The sequence below is a fragment of the Zingiber officinale genome, chromosome 1A (assembly GCF_018446385.1).
Source record: "Zingiber officinale cultivar Zhangliang chromosome 1A, Zo_v1.1, whole genome shotgun sequence".
In the NCBI taxonomy this organism is placed as follows: Eukaryota; Viridiplantae; Streptophyta; class Magnoliopsida; order Zingiberales; family Zingiberaceae; genus Zingiber; species Zingiber officinale.
Window position 1 is genome coordinate 22,625,256 of NC_055987.1, and position 15,963 is coordinate 22,641,218.

A 15,963-nucleotide genomic window follows, 5' to 3' on the forward strand; every position below is an offset into this window, starting at 1 on the left:
GTGATTATCAGGATAAATCGAGAAGCGCACGTGACGGTCAGTCTAAAAATCTAATATTATTTGATTACGCCTTTTATTTGAAGAAATTTTTTTATAAATACGTCATAATATCTGGATGACACTCTGAATATTATCACGATCTGAATGACATAAAATATAGGTACATTCTCACGTTAACAGACTAAAATAAGAGACTTGATGCAGGAAGTCGTTGCTTTTTAGGCAAATTCCGCCTACGGGACGAAGCCCGCGCATATCGCGATCGATGAGAGGGGGCCGGAAGGGAATCCAATGTCGCGCGGCGATGATCCGGGGACAAATTCGTACGAACCTGTCTGCGGTCGCGCGTGCGTGCTGTGCTGCCCGTGCACTGTGCAGTGTGCGACAGTGCCGTGCTGTCCCACGCGCAGGCGCAGCTGCAGCCTGCAGTTGAATAATGCCAATCCTCGCGTCGTCACGGCCACGCTATGTGCCTCTGTTTCTTCACGTAGAACATCATCTCCATCAGACCATCAGACCATTCAATGCAATTCGGCACTCCGCAATCTCACGGGGATGGAGTAGCGCTGTGCAAGCTTGCGAGGTCACAAACTCGGATTTGACGTTTCTAAATATATCAAACAGTTTGGGGCCCAAAAAATATTTTATAATTATTGAGGATGAGAAATAAATAAATAAATACAAATCAGACAGAATTTTAAGAGTACCATAATATCTATTTGGCATTAGCTTAAGCTCTAAAAGACTAAAATATTTGATAACTCGAATAATTTAAAATTAGAGAAAATATATGTATAGATTACGGAGAATCCCACAAGTGTATTAGTGTTTATTTGACACGAGATTAAGTTTCTACGAGCCTCCATAGTAAATGCTAAATTAAAATTTTGACTAAAAATATTAAAAGGAAAAGATTTTAATAGAATATATGAAATTTAAATTTGAAAATATTAGACGTAATGAGATAATTATTAAGATAAAAAAAGACGAGTTGACTGAAACTAAGAAGTTTAAAAATTTAAGATCATTTTAATAAAACGATGGAGAGATTGAGAAAAATATCTTATATAGAAGAGAAAATTACATTTTCAATCCTGTAACTTGTATCTTTTTCAATTTTAGTCCTGTTATGAGTTAATTTACGTTCTTAGTCCTATAACTTATAATATTTTACAATTTCAGTCATTTTCCCTCCAAAATTAAAATTTTTCAACGAAAAATGTCTAGTTTGTGGTTGAAATATAAAAAACACATGGGTCATAAAAAATCAAAATCCCCAAATTCAATTTACAACTCGTCATTTTCCGTTGAAAATTTTCAATTTTAGAGGAAAAAAGATTGAAATTGGAAAATATTACAAATTACAGGACTAAAAATGTAAATTGACTTATAACAAGACTAAAATTGAAAAAAGTGTAAGTTACAGGACTAAAAACGTAATTTTCTCTATATAGAATACAAGTAGAATGATTGAAATGAATGATAGCGTCAGATATTTTATATAACTGTAAAGTACATATAAAACTTAAAGGAAAGTTCTACAAAACTAAAGAGAGATGGTTGAAATGGAGGATAGTACCATGTATTTTATGTGATCGAAAAGTATATTTAAAACTTAAAGAAAAATTTTACAAAATCGCAGTTAGACATGTTATGTTATATGAAGCTGAATGTCGGGCTATGACACGAGCACATGAGTAGAATATGAGAGCTGCAGAGAAGAGAGTAGATCCTTTGGTACATAAAAAAGTGGACTAGGGGATTGACTACTTGCAATTACAATCGAATCGCGGCCATGACCCGACCGCAATTACAAGTGATCCATCCTTTGGTCCACTTTTTTATGGATCAAGAGATCTGGGCTCTGTAAAGATAAAGATATTAAGGTAGATGCGTGATATATGAGGATTGACGGAATAAGAAATGAGAACATTAGAAAAAAGTTAAAGTTCCATATAAGAACTTGCCAATACACGAGTATACCATGAAGTTACAAAAGTTGTATGCATAAACCAACCTCCTAAAGCAAAATAAATACAAGGAAAGAGCAATAGGCCTGACCAACTGATATAGGAGAGAATCCAAAATTGAGGTTTTTTAAAATAGTTATTTGTTAATTAAGTTTAGTTTATTTTTTATATTTAATTTTGTCCTAAATCTTAGGAACCAAGTCTTGATAGTTAATTTATCATAAATCTTAGGGAATAAGTCTAGTTGGTTGTTTTTCTGTTTAGATTTTTTTGAGGGATTTGATAGCTATATAAATCTATGCTTAGATGATGTTTGGGGACAAGTTATTTTGATATTGAATTAATTGGTTTCGCTTAAGTCACGTTACACGGTTACGGCTACATCTCCTTTGTTCTTTATTTTCCGCTCTTATTTTCTCAAGAAGGTTTTTTTTTAAAAAAAAAAACCTATCTTGAGTACTTCTTATTTCTCTCTTGTTTTTTCTTAATCCCTTTGTAACTTCACGCCCCAGAATAATCTATATTATGCTCGGTGTCAGTTGGTATCATATCTCATTAAGATCCAATGGAGAGACATCGTGGACGTGGTCGTGGTCGTGGTTGCAACAGGCAGGTTCCGAATGAGGAAGCCCAACGTCGTGATCGTAATATCCGGGATGTAATGATGATTGAGGATTTACAGAAGCAAGTTGCAGAATTAACCCAACGTTTGCCATCACGGGATTTTGAAGATCGTGAGATCTCTGATCATAACTCTGAGTCCACTTTTGAGAATCCATATCGCCATCGTACTATGTACCAAGAACACCGTGGTCGAGAGGAACGATATGGGGACTTTGGTTTTCGAGTTGATCTTCTTGATTTTTTTTGGCACATTACAAGCGGAAGGTTTCATTGATTGGCTCAACGAAGTAGAGAGGATTTTCGAGTACAAGGAAGTACCTGATCACGTCAAAGTAAAATTGATTGTTATCAAGTTCAAAGACCGAGCCTCAACATGGTGGGAGCTATTGGATCGAAGAGTTTCGCTAGAGGGGGGGAGGGTGAATAGCGATTAAAAAAATATCGAGTAAGCAGCGGAAAATAAATAAGCCAAAGCAAACACAAAGATTTGCTTGGTTCGGAGCCTTTGGCGGCTCCTACTCCAAAGCCCGCACACAAGGGTGCTTTCGATGGGCAATCACTAATAATTCGAAGAATAATTACAGAATTGAAGTACAAAAATTATGTATAGAAAACAAAACCGACAATAAGAAAAGACAGAAACAGAAATAACACTTTGTTGGAGAGCTTTCGCAGTGTCGCAGGAGCACATAGGAGTAGATCTTTCGTTGTTGTACTGACTCCAGCCTCTACCCTCCTTATATAGGAGGTTCGGGACACCTGGATCATTTCGGGCGCCCTGAATATGACGTAGCCGAGCCAACCAGGGATCTCCACGCTGTGAAGTGACGTTTGGGGATACAATTCACACTACAAGAAAAATGTCATTAAACAACACTCAAACGACAACGGTTTTATACCAAACCGTTGTCTTTTTACCTTTTAACAACGGTTTTAACAAAAACTGTTGTCTTTTAGTAATTTTTTTGACCTATGACAACGGTTTTTAAAAATCGTTGTCTATTTATGTTTTTTGGGGATACAACAACGATTTTTAAAGGGTACGATAACAATTTTTTAAAACTGTTGTCTATGTGCGTTTTTTTGGGATTACGACAACGGTTTTTAAAAACCGTTGTCTGTTAAGTGTTGTTAAATGCAATTGTTTTTTCTTTCGCCACTTTTTCTCCTTCGTCATTTGTCTGTTTTACGCCTTGTTTTTTTCTGTCTCTTTCCCAAAACCCTACTCTTCGCCGACTCCTCCTCACCGCCCTCTTCTCCTTCTTCACCTCCTTCTTCCCTCCGCCTCCCTCCCTCCCTCCCTCCTCCCTCCTCCCCTCCACCACTGTCCTTCCCTCCACGCGCCTCTTTGTAACGGCACCTTCTCGATTACTTTCAGCCATCTTCACCGCCTCCTCCTCCTCAAGCCTCGACCTTTCTCGTCCTCCTCCTCCTCCTACTCCTCGTCTTCCTCTTTCTCCTCTCTCTGGGTTTGATTCGCTTCGGAAATGGCGGCATCACTCCAGCCGGCAGTGTTCCTCTCAAATCGTATTGATCCGCACAGGCGTCTCTTTGCATCCCCTGCGAGATCTCTTCCAGGTTTTTTTTTGCCTCTTTTACGAATCAGATAACTATTACTGATTTGGGATCTGAAGATATGACGATTGTTCCTTTGGCACTCAGGAACGAAAGGAAGCATCTCCGGTAGAATTCCTAATGTAAACTTGTTAGAGTCAGCGTAGAAGAAATTGGTGGCGTAAAAGGACATTTTGGACCGATAAATGCTATGGCTTTCAACCCTGATTGGAGAAGGTTTGAATTCCTACTCAGCTTTAACGGAATAATCAATTCTCATTGGCCTTCTGAATGATCTAAAATTCAAAATAAAATTTTTCCACTGAAGTTTAAATTGATTTCTCAATTTTTTGATTGGCGTGTCTGCATTTTATTTATCCTAGCCCGCTGTATGTATTCTTGTATTTTTTTTTTCATATTTTGTTTTATTCACGAAATAGTACTCTAAACACTTGATTTTCGATGTATAGCTGATGAAATTGGGTTTATTGTATTCTTAGTGGCTATAGAAAACGAGTAATCTTTCAGTAATTAATTACAAAATTTGCATATTGTATTGCTGTTCTCTTTTTCCCCCCTTTGGTTAGCACCTTTGATTATTGACCCAATGGTAACAGCATTCTGGTCATTGATTGAGATCGATTGAGATGTACATTTTTGTTTCTGATTGAGCATCTAACCATGGACCAGTGCATTTGATAACCAAAGCACAAATGATTTTGTTAGTCTTTTTAATTGAAATATATAGGAAAAATGGTGGTACATGTATAATTACATTCGGTTGGGATATTTTTTCCTTATAAATATTGATCATGTCTTAAGGTTAAAGAGATAGTACGCTGACTCTAATAGATGATTTATTGACTGGCGGAAGATTTCTTAAACTTAGAATGAAATTTTCTTAAACTTGTTAGATCCGATGGAAGGATCTCCGGTAGGCTCAGTGGAAGGAATTTGATCACAAATGCCGTTGCAGTTGAGTGTTGTTTCGTTCTTACTCGTCCTTGTAAATCGATACAATATGTCTCGTATTTACTTACATTTCTGCCTCTTCTCTTGCATGGGTTAGACGAAGGCCGATACTCCTACAAGTTCCACCGACTCTAAACCTGGGTAAGTTTCTTCTCTTATGCAGTGTTGTTTCTTGACAATTGATTTTTTTTGGAAATTGCAAAGGATTTCTCATGTTGAGTTGTTATTTTCTAAATTCATTTGTGGATTGGAAGAGACGTAGGACATGGAGTTGTTACTCATTATAATCTTGGCCCAATCTGGAACATTGTGTTTATAATAGCATCCACTGTCTAGTGTTTCCATGTCCCTTTTCCTTGTTGAAACTTTTATCCAGCAGGGCACTAGTATTTTCTAACTCATATAAACATTTATTTGTTGAAGCTTCTGCTATTGTCAGAATTCTTGTTGATCAAAATCAGTGGTATTTTGGTGCAAGTTACTCCAAGTATCTGTTGTCAGATTTATAAAGTGTTCTTATAATGTTGAAAGAAAAATTTATAATGTGGACGTAGGAAGTTTCAGAATATTTACTGAACTAGGGTGGAATCTGGAATTTAATTAAATGCATCATCATGTAGAGATGCTGATAAAGTGGACATGATTAGTCAGATCAGTAGAGCTTCTGGTGTGTACAATCGTTGTATGTCATATCTTAATTTGCCAACTTTATACTTATAAAATGTAAGATGGAGTATGCGCCAAAGGATGATATGTTTGCTTGTTTGTTGCTTTAGGCTTGTGAAGGGCATAAAGATACTGTTGCTTTACATTTGATTTCATCACGCCAGAAGTTTTTATTGTATGAACATGGAACATTAAAGTCCTTGAATGGCTAAGCACGCCAATGAATATTAAATTCTACAACAATTTTTGCAGTGTGATTGGTCCAATTATTTTTGGACACAACAAAAACAACTAATGATCAACTAATGCTCTTCACTCTTCAGTCCTTACTAAAATGATTAAGATATTCTAAAGTTAGATTTCAGCCTGATGAAGAATATTCTTTGTGACTGTACAATAGTGCAAGCAGAGCAATTAAATGTGCTAGTTGTTGTAAGATTTTTACTGAAAATGTGTGATAATACATATAGTTTGTCAGGAGTAGTTTTATTTGCTAAAATCACTCATTTTGCAATTTAACAACATTTAGGAAGTGCATTTCTTGGTGCTCTAGCATTATGTTTAGGCAAACTTATGGAGGAGTAGATCTTTCGTTGTTGTACTGACTCCAGCCTCTACCTTCCTTATATAGGAGGTTTGGGGTGCCTAGATCATTTCGGATGTCCTGAATATGACGTAGCCGAGCCAACCAGGGATTTTCATGTGGTGAAGTGATGTTTGGGGATAAAATTCACCTCCGGGTGCCCGGATCCCTTCCGGGCGCTCGGACCCATGTTTTCCGGCAGCTTCCTACCTGCACGAAAATGTTAGTCCGAGGTAATTATATATCTTGAAAAATAGAGTGTTAGCATAGTTTATGATTAAATAAAATATTAATTAAATTACGACTCCTCGAGACTGGAATTTAGTCACGATCTCAACTTAGGTGTCCGAAATGGATCTAAGTCGGATCGACGCCTAATGTTCCCTTCCCGGGAACACGTCCTCATAGTCACTTTCCTCCAGTGACTTACTTGTACTTACCTGCCAGACGTTCGGTTAGCCCTTCGACCCGTCTGGACTTCGTGTCAGCTACCTGGTCAGCCCGTCGACCTAGCTGAGCTTCCCTGCAACATTGAGTTAGCACAGTATTAACATATATCAAGTATAACCTAGGGTTACCTCCTAGGGTTGCCTATATTCACTCACTAAGACTTTCATTGTCTGGCTTCACTCACCAGGACTTCCTCCACCTACCTTCACTCACTAGGGTCTGGCTTCACTCACCAGAACTTCCTCCACCTAGCTTCACTCACTAGGGTCTGACTTCACTTACCAGGACTTCCTCCACCTAGCTTCACTCACTAGGGCCCGACTTCACTCACCGGGACTTCCATCACCTAGCTTCACTCACTAGGGCCCGACTTCACTCACCGGGACTTCCATTTTGCCTAACCTTTGGTTAAGACTTACCTTTGCTAGTTATCTAGTCCTCACTAGACTTCTCTCTCCCAAACATCAGATCCTGTTTAGGTCAACCCTTGGTCATATTGTCAAATATCGAAACCCTAGAGCTCGATTGCACCAACAGGAGCAACTTCGGCGATCATAAGAGAGACAAGGTAAATCCAAAATCATCGATTGGGAAAAATTGAAAAAATTGATGAGAACCCACTTTCTTCCCTTTAGCTATACGCAAATGTTGTTTCAATGGCTCCATACATTTAGGCAAGGGACTAGAACCATCGACGATTATACGGAGGAATTCTATCAACTTATTGCTAGGAATGATCTATCTGAGACCGAGGAGCAAATGATAGTGCGATATTTAGCAGGATTATGACAACCCTTGCAAGATTCCCTGAGTCTCCACTCACTTTGGACTGTTTCAGAGGCTTATTAGCGAGCTTTGACAGTTGAAAGACAATTAAACCATAGACCAACAAATAAGAACGATCAAAACAATCGAGTTGTTCGCCCTCAGGAATTGCACCCTTCCTAGCAGCCATCACAAGGTAACTCTAAGACCACTATCAAGTGTTTCCGATGTGGTGAACTGGGGCATCGAGCTTTGGATTATAAAAGATCCATAAATAAAAAAAACAAAACTCTGCTGGTTGAGGAAGACATGGAGGATAAATCCGAACAAATTGATGAGCCGATTTATGACGACGATATCGATGAAGAGATTCTTCATGGAGATGGTCATGAGACTCTCGTCGTACGCAAGAGCTTACTAATCCCTAAGGAAGAATGGGAAGAGGATTGGCTGAGAACTAGCATCTTTTACACAATTTGCACAGTTGCAGACAAAGTTTGCAGGATGATTATTGATAATGGTAGCTGTGTAAATATTCTGTCTGAAGAAGCTGTGCAAAAGTTGCAATTGAAGATGGATCATCATCCAAAACCCTACAAGTTGTCATGGCTGAGCAAAGGGAGCGAGGTAACAGTAAATAAGAGGTGTCTTTTTAACTTTTTCTATTGGCAGCAAATATTAAGATCAAGCATGGTGTGATGTTGTATCAATGGATGCATGTCATGTATTATTGGGACGACCTTAGCAATATGATCGGAGCGTCATTCATGATGGATGGAAGAACACCTACACCCTCCGTATTAAAGGGAGGAATATCGTATTGGCTCCAAGACGAGAAGGAACCCCTTTAAATTTGGTAACCAATAACTCTACACTACTTTCTATGTCTAGATTTTTAAACGAGATGAAACAGGAAGACATGGTCTATGCTCTACTTCCTTACAAAAGCAATGAAATAGACCTAGACTCGGATCTACCAGCTGAGGTGCAACAACTCCTATCCGACTTTGCTGACTTGATGGCTGAAGACCTTCCTCCGGGACTGTCGCCTATGAAAGACATTCAACACCAGATTGACCTCATTTCGGGGTCAAGTGTACCTAACCGGCTGACATACCATCTTAGCCCTAAGGATGCCGAAGAACTACAACGACAAGTTGTAGAGCTATTGCGACGAGGCTATATTTGTGAGGGTATGAGCCCGGACCTTGTGTAGTCTCTTCCCTACTCGTGCCAAAGAAAGACGGTTCGTGGCGCATGTGTATTGATAGCAGAGCCATCAACAAAAATCACGGTGAAATATAGATTTTAGATTCCTCGCCTAGATGACATGTTGGATCAACTTACTGGTTCAAAGATCTTCTCCAAGATTGATCTTAGGAGTGGATACCACCATATTTGAATCAAACCCGGAGATGAATGGAAGACCGCCTTCAAAACACAACATGGGTTGTACGATTCGATGGTCATGCCTTTCGGATTATCTAATGCACCCAAGACATTTATGAGATTCATGCATCAGGTCTTGCGACCTTTCATGGGAAGATTCGTGGTTGTATACTTTGACGACATCCTCATTTATAGTCTGACACGAGCTTTGTATCTTGATCACCTCTGCACTATTTTTGAGAAGCTAAAAATGGAACACTTGTTCATCAACAAAAGGAAGTGTTCTTTCTTCACGACCTCAGTTTTATTCCTTGGATTTATAGTGTCCACTGATGGTGTTCATGTAGATCCATCAAAGATAGACACAATTCTAGAGTGACCGCAGCATGGACTAGCCTCTTTTTACCGAAAATTCAGTCATAATTTCAACTCCTTAATTGCTCCTATCACTGAGTGTTTCAAGGGGCACGAGTTCAAATGGACTGAAGCAGCTATGACTAGTTTTCAACTGGTGAAGGAAAAGATGACCGAACCACCCGTTCTAGCACTTCCAGAGTTCACATTCGCACTGAAGCATCAATCCAGGAGTCTTAATTGTGTTGCAGATGCTCTAAGCTGTCATTCTTCCCTGCTTACTACCATGAGCATTAAGGGTGTCAGCTTTGGATCTTTCTTAGATATACAACACATTATCAGTGAATTGCATAACGAAGGACACTTTGACCGAGATAAGACATTAGCCCTCATCTCTTCCGACTTCTATTGGACTAAACTAACCAGTGATGTAGCTCATTTCGTGGACCATTGCTTTGCTTGTCAGCAATCCAAGGGAACCCTCACCAATGTAGACTCTATTCTAGTTGTGGTGGACTGATTCTCCAAGATGGTTCACTTTGTGGCATGCAAAAAAACCATGGATGCTGTTCGGATTGCCACCCTCTTCTTCAAAGAGATTGTGTGTTCACACGGTATTCCTCAAACTATTACTTCGGATCGTGATATTAAATTTGTCAGTCAATTTTAAAAGATTTTATGGGAAAAACTTAGGACAAAGCTAAACTTCAGCAGCACCTATCACCCTCAGACAGATGGTCAGACCGAGGTAGTGAATCGGAGCTTAGGAAATCTTCTGAGATGTCTCACAAGAATCAAACCGAAGCAATGAGATCTAGTTTTACCTCAAGCAGAATTCGCATACAATAGATCAAAGAACAAGACCACTGGTTTGAGTCCTTTCAAATTTGTTTATGAATGAAGCCCATCTGGGGTACTGGATTTAGTCCCTATTTCGCGTCCCGGATAAACTAATTCCAAGACTGAGGAGATGGCTGAGCATTTTCAAGTTATTCATGAGCAGGTTAAGCAAGATATTCAAGAAAGCAATACCGAATACAAGATCAGGGCAGATCAGCATTGACGTCAGGTTCTTTTTCACATTGGTGATATGATTTGAGTTGTATTAACTTGTAACCGTTTCCCTGTTAGTGAATACAACAAGCTCAAAGATCGAAAGATTGGACCTTGCGATATACTAGAAAAAATTAATGACAATGCCTACAGGTTGCGACTTTCTAGCCATTTAAAAACTTCTGATGTTTTTAATATAAAAGCCTAAGTCATTGTGCTCTGGAGCCGGATACACCCACCCTAAACTTGAGTACAAGTTCTCTTCAACTCTAGGCGACTGATGCAGGAGAGAATCCAAATTGGGTTTTTTTAAGTAGTTATTCGTTAATTAAGTTTAGTTTATTTTTTATATTTAATTTTGTCCTAAATCTTAGGAATCAAGTCTTGATAGTTAATTTATCCTAAATCTTAAGGAATAAGTTTAGTTGGTTATTTTTCTGTTTAGATTTTTTTGAGGGTTTTGAGAGCTATATAAACCAATGCTTAGATGATGTTTGGGGACACATTATTTTGATATTGAATCAATTGGTTTCGTTTAAGCCATGTTACGACTACATCTCTTTTGTTCTTTATTTCCCGCTCTTATTTTCTCAAGAAGGTTTGTTTTTTTAAAACCTATCTTGAGCTACTTCTTATTTTGTTATTTCTCTCTTGTTTCTTCTTAATCCCTCTATAACTTCACGTCCCAGAATAATTTATATTCTGCTCGGCATCACCAACCTACAAAAACGAAATGGTCTCTGCGTAACCAATCATCCATAGCATCTATTAAGGGAAAATTATGAGAAACACATTTAAGATTATATATATATATATATATATACTTAGACGACCAATAAATACTCCAGTTAGGTGATATGAAACTATGACAAATACGTATATCAAAGAGTAAGATAAAAAAAGACTTGATTGAGAAAAATAAAATAAAATAAAATTTATTTAAATATATATGATATAGTAAAAAAAATAAAATTTAATGATATAAAAAGATACTCTATCTAGTAGGATTATATTTAATTGTTGGATAATATTCAATTGTTGTTGTCGTTTATTGACAATCAAATGACTAAAATCATGCCTACTGATTGAAGCCATTTTCAATCAATTAACTACTTAATTAATAGTTGTTATTAAATACTTTTAACAAAAATTATTTGACATGCGTACGAGACTTACGTTCAAAACCAAGTATGGTTAAACTCATGAAAATCCTAAAAGTGTAAAAAATTCTATTTGTTACAAAATTAAAGTCAATCACTTTGAACTAAAAAAATATTTAATAATAACTTAATAGAATCACTGTTGTGCAAAGAGAGGACAATACCTCTCAACCTTTCTGAACCGCAGAAGAAGAGGAAGAGAGAAAAGAGATCGCGCGGAACAACAAGACAAAGACGCACAAAAGAGAGCAAACACCAGGAAGGAGAAGAAGAAGAGAAAGAAAAAGAGTTACCGTGGTTCGGCGACTTGCCTACTCCACAAAACGGCCGAAGCTTTATTAGAATTCTCTTCTACACAAGAGAATCACATCTAATGATTCTTGTGTTGTCTGATCTACAATGGGTTTACAATGATCCCTATAAATACTGCTAAACCCCCAGACCCCGTAAAATCGTAACAGAATTTGTTATGAAAAACATAACAAAATTCTGTTATATAAAATCTTAACAGAATTTTATTACGAAAAATCTTAACAGATTTTTCTTCCATGATATCCCTTCATCCAAATATGAGCCACTCGTCAACAATCTCCACCTTGGCGAATATTCACCCCTTCGAAGAATACGAATATCTGGACAAAACTCCATCTGGATCTCTGGGTCTGGGCTTCCTTCCTCTAGCATCTAGAGATATGGATCAAGTTCAAGCAATGCTTAAACTTCTCTATGGTCACTGGCTTTGTCAGCATATCTGCAGCATTGTCTGCAGTGTGAACCTTCTCAAGTTGAATTTCCCCGGAAGCAATCAACTCTCTGATCTTGTGAAACCTCACATCAATGTGTTTGATTCTCGCATGATACACCTGTTCGCCAAATAGATAGCACTCGACTATCGCATAACAACTTGACTCCACCTTGCTGAACACCAGTTCTCGACCAACCCTGTAAGCCATAAAGCTTCCTTCACTGCTTCACTGCTGCCATGTACTCGGATTCCGTAGTAGACAATGCAACAATATATTGTATCATAGATTTCCAACAAATAGGTCCTCCTGCCACAGTGAATACGTATCCTGTAGTAGACCTCCTGTTATCTAAATCTCCTGCATAGTCTACATCTACGTACCCAGCAACTAAAGGATCTTCCGGTTGTCTACTGAACATGATGCCATAATCAGTTGTATTTCTTAAGTATATGAAAATACACTTCATTGCATCCCAATGTGGTCGACCAGGATTTGATAGAAACTTGTTTACCATACTAACTGCTTGCGCCAAATCTAGTCTCATACAAACCATGACATACATCAGACAACTAACTGCACTGATATAAGGAACTTTTGACATCTTTTGGATCTCGTCATCCATCTTTGGACACTGTGTACTGTATAACTTGAAGTGATGTGCTAGGGGTGTGCTCACCAACTTTACATTCTTTATGTTAAACCTATTCAACACCTTCTCCACATAGTTACGTTGAGACAACCATAATCTCCCTGCAGCTCTATCCCTGTGAATCTTCATCCCAAGAATCTTCTTGGTTTCTCCCAAATCTTTCATGTTAAATTCTTTGCTCAGTAGTTTCTTCAATTTATCAACTTCTTTCATTTTATTCACAACAATGAGCATGTTATCTACGTATAGTATTAAGAAAATCAATGATTCATCTTCAAGGCTCTTCACATATATGCAGCAGTCATACTCACATCTCCTATATCCTTTTTGAATCATGTATAAATTAAAACGTTTGTACCATTGCCTAGGAGATTGTTTCAATCAATAGAACGATTTCTCAAACTTGCAAACCAACTGCTTTTGTTCAGGCTAACTAAATCCCTTGGGTTGTGACATAAAAATCTGTTTCTCCAAATTTTCATGAAGAAATATTATTTTCACATCCATTTGCTCCAGCTGTAAATTGTGATGTGCTACCAAAAGCAACACCGCTCTAATTGACGTAAGTCTTACCACTAGAGAGAAAATTTCTTCATAGTCAATCTCCTTTCTCTGTGAATACCCCTTTGCTATCAACCGAGCCTTGAATTTCACTTCTTCTCCCTCTGACATTGCTTTTTTATTCTTGAATATCCACTTGCACCCTATAGCTTTCTCTCCTTCAGGAAGTTCCACTAGATCCCACGTTTGGTTCTTATGCAACGACTCCATCTCCTTCGCCATAGCACCCGTCCACCTGTCCTTTTCAGAGCTATGTATTGCCTCCTGAAAAGATGTAGGGTCTCCGCTACTAGTGGTAAGTGCATAAGATACCAAGTCTTCGAATCCGTATTTAGTGGGTGGTTTTACGACTCGTCTCGTTCTACCACTAGCTATAGTGCGATGCTCCATGTGCTCTGAGCTAGAATCATCGAAGTCATGAGTCTCTAGCTCCACCTGCACAATATCTTTCTCTTTGTTGCTTTGTGGTGTTTCCTTTCCTTCTTCCTGAGTACGTTGTAACATAGCTTTCTCGTCAAACACCACATCTCTGCTGATCACCACCTTGTTTGCCTTAGGATCCCAAAGCTTGAAGCCTTTAACTCCTTTCCGATAGCCCGAAAAATGCATTGCTTTGACTTTGCATCCAACTTTGATCTTTCCTCACTAGATATGTGCATATAGGTTGGACATCCAAAAACTCGAAGATGAGAGTATTCTACTTGATTCCCTGTCCATACTTCCTCGATACTTTGCCTTCTAGTGCTGCCCTTGGTGATCTATTAATGAGATAACATGCCATGTTAATCGCTTCAGCCTGAAATTCTTTGCAAGCCCTCCATTCGCCTGAGACATCTTGCCTTCTTAATGATTGTCCTGTTCAACCTTTCCGCTACCCCATTCTGCTGAGGTGTCCTGCGAACCGAGAAGTGCCTCATTATCCCATGTCGCTCATAAAATTCCTGAAACTTTAAATCTGTGTACTCAGTTTCATTGTCTGACCTAAGGCATTTGATCTTCCTTCCAGTCTGGTTCTCTACTTCAGTTTTCCACAATTTAAACTTTGCAAAAGTTTACGACTTGTGACGCATAAAGTATACCCATACCTTTCGTGAGAAATCATCAGTAAAACTCACAAAATACAAGTGCCCTCCACGTGATGCTACACTGGCGGTCCCCAGAGATCCGTATGTACGTAGTCGTAATCCTCCGTCTTGTTTGTTGCATCTTAAATTGCACTTTGCTCTGTTTCCCAAGAACATAGAATTTGCAGAATTCAAGCTTGCACGTTTGACACCCTTCAACAAATCTCTCTTGTGAAGTTCTAGCATCCCACGTTCACCCATATGCCCTAGCCGCATATGCCACAAGACAGTACTATCGATTCAGATTCCACCGAGGCGACTCCACCTACAACTGTAGTCCCTATCAACTTGTAGATGTTTCCTGCTACCTTTTGTCCTTTCATTACCGTCGGAGCTCCCTTGCTGACTTTCATCACCCCGCTCACCGATTTGTAATTACAACCAATACCATCCAGTGTGCCTAGTGAGATCAAGTTCTTCCTTAGCTCTCGTATATATCGACATCACATAAAGTTCTGATCACACCATCAAACATCTTGATTCTGACATTCCCTATGCCGATAACCTTGCATGATGCATCGTTTCCCATCATAAACCTGAATCCACCACCTTATAGGTGTCAAACCAACCTTGTTTGGAGTCATGTGATATGAACATGCTGAGTCTAAAATCCATGATCCAAGATTCCGTCGATCGCTTTCAACTTGACATAACTGATAGCATATCTCCATCACCGCTTTCTGAATTTTCTTCTTCAACTATGTTTGCAGACTTTGCCGAACTACTTTTGTTCTCTGCAACATATTTCTTTATCTCTGGACAATTTCTCTTGATATGACATTTACCTCCACATTTGTAGCACGTGATCACCTTCTTCCTTCTCGACTTAGAACGAGTCTTGTTGTTGTTGTCATATCCATATCGAGATTTGCTCCTACCACGCTCTTGGTTGTTATTTACCACAAATCCTTCTCCTTGAGAAATTTCATCGCTTGTTTTCTTCCTTTGGTGAAAACCTAACAACGCACTTGTGATCTCCTCCAATTTGAGAGTTTCCTTACCCCACATCAAAGTAGTAACCAAATTCTCGTACGTAGGAGATGAAGGTAGAGAATTCAACAACATCAGCGCCTTGTCTTCGTCTTCGATCTTCACATCAATCCGCCGATCACTTACAATCGTTGATTACGTTGATGTGCTGGCTCGCGATCGTTCCTTACATCTTCACCGAATAATTGCTTGAGATACGACTTGTTTGTCAATGATTTTGACATGTACCGGCTTTCCAACTTTTGCCAAACTGTCACCGGTGACTCCTCGTCCATGACATGGTACATCACGTCATCCGTAAGACAAAGCCTGATTGTTGCTCCAGAAGTTCTTCCCAATCTGATTTCTCCATG